The following is a 1,972-nucleotide window of genomic DNA, read 5'->3' as shown; positions in this document are numbered from 1 at the left end:
GAAATATAGATAGAGGCTCCTGCGGGAGCAGACACTGCAGCGGCAGTGGAGAAATATAGATAGGGGCTCCTGCGGGAGCAGACACTGCAGTGGCAGCGGAGAAATATAGATAGGGGCTCCTGCGGGAGCAAGAACTGCAGCGGCAGTGGAGAAATATAGATAGAGGCTCCTGCGGGGGCCACTGCGGCGGCGGTGGAGAAATATAGATAGAGGCTCCTGCGGGGAGGCGGACACTGCAGCGGCAGTGGAGAAAATATAGATGAGGCTCCTGCGAGGCGGCCACTGCAGCGGCAGTGGAGAAATAGATAGAGGCTCCTGCGCGAGCCCGGACACTGCAGCGGCAGTGGAAAATATAGATAGAGGCTCCTCGCGAGTGGACACTGCAGCAGCAGTGGAAATATAGATAGAGGCTCCTGCGAGGGAAGCGGACACTGGCGGCGGTGAAAGTAAGGGAAAAGCTCCTGAGGGAAGCGAGAACTGGAACAGGTTTTTTGTTTTTTTTTTATAGAACGTGCAACTTTAAGGTTATTAGGTTTAAAAACACATGCATTTCCTCTTAATCACGCGAATAAAAAAAAAAAAGTATTGAAAAACTAGCCGATGCACACGTTGGCTAGACTTAGAGAGACGTGCCTAATACTCAAGTCACATGTGAATTAGCGCTTGTTGCTTGTTTCTTAGTGGTAAACCTTATTTTTAGCTGTACGAAACAGTTGGTTTAGCTGCTTGATATTGACAATTGATGTGTCTTATCATATTATTTTAATCTGTTATCTTTATTAAGAACACTCTAGTTTGTACTGCAATCAGTTTCTGTTTACTGCACATTGTTATTCTCCTCGTTATTTACCTATAGCGGCTAATGAAATGGAAGTCTCGCCCATAGGCTCACTTCGGCGTTGAGGAAAAAGGTGGATAATCGATAGTCGTTTAGGTACATAGCTGAAATCATTTTCTCGCAAATCAATCTTTTTCATCCATTTATCTGAGTGAAGTGTAATTTAAAATACAGGAAAAAATACTCGAGAAATTAAGAAAATCTTAGAAATTTATTGTATTCTGCGCCGTTTGCGACGTGGCTGAAAATAATATCAAGATCCTTGTGTCCCAACGTCTTTAACAACTTTCAGCAACCCATGACAACTTTTAGCGACTTAACGTTACCTAAAAATGTATTTGCAGCACTTACTGTGCCGCTAGCGCGAGAGCTTGAGGCCCGGCTGCACGATGACACTGCGGCCGGATGAGCCACGGTAAAAGGTTGAGTTGAAGCGGGAAACCAGTGGGGCTTTGCTGCGGTGAGATCGGGGGCGTTGCCCAGGCTCGTTAGCAGCCTGCCGCTGCGAGCTCGCGCTAAACGACACCCGTTTTTATGTGCCGCGGGGCAATGGAGGTGTCGAGCGAGGCGAGTTCGGGGCCTTGCGAGTTTTGCCCGATATATTGGCTGCCCTGTTGTTTTGGATTTAGGAGTGAGGTTTGGCGGATTGCTGGGAGACTAATAACTTCGATCGTACAGATCCACTTGTTTACCTTCGCGAGGACTGAGCGTCGGAATTAATCGCCGTTTGCCTCGGGATTACGTGCGGTCCACTTTCGATTGGAGGAATTGTAGGCACAGCCTAAAGATAAAAGGACGGCGGGGAAAAAAATGGACGTGACGCCGGTAGATGCGAGGTTTAGCCTCGGCGTCGTGGGGAGCGTGTGGCTGCTCGAGCAGAGCGGCGGCCGCAATGAAACACGGAGCTCGCGGCGGTGTCTGGCGGAGAAGGAGCGATCCTGGGCCCGGCAGATTGGCCAGAGAACTGAAAAATCCCCAATATAGACCTCGTCTTCTAAATGAGAAACGCTGAGTCTGCCATAATGGCAAAAGGTGCAAACCAAATGCTGATAAACCGTGAATGGATAGGGGGTAAGTCTGTATTTATACCCTAGTGTTGATTATCTTAAGGAGCCCATCTGTGCTAATTAGGCT

The sequence above is a fragment of the Cyprinus carpio genome, chromosome B9, assembly GCF_018340385.1.
Source record: "Cyprinus carpio isolate SPL01 chromosome B9, ASM1834038v1, whole genome shotgun sequence".
In the NCBI taxonomy this organism is placed as follows: Eukaryota; Metazoa; Chordata; class Actinopteri; order Cypriniformes; family Cyprinidae; genus Cyprinus; species Cyprinus carpio.
The sequence above is the reverse complement of the archived record's forward strand: the minus strand, read 5'-3'. Positions refer to the sequence as shown.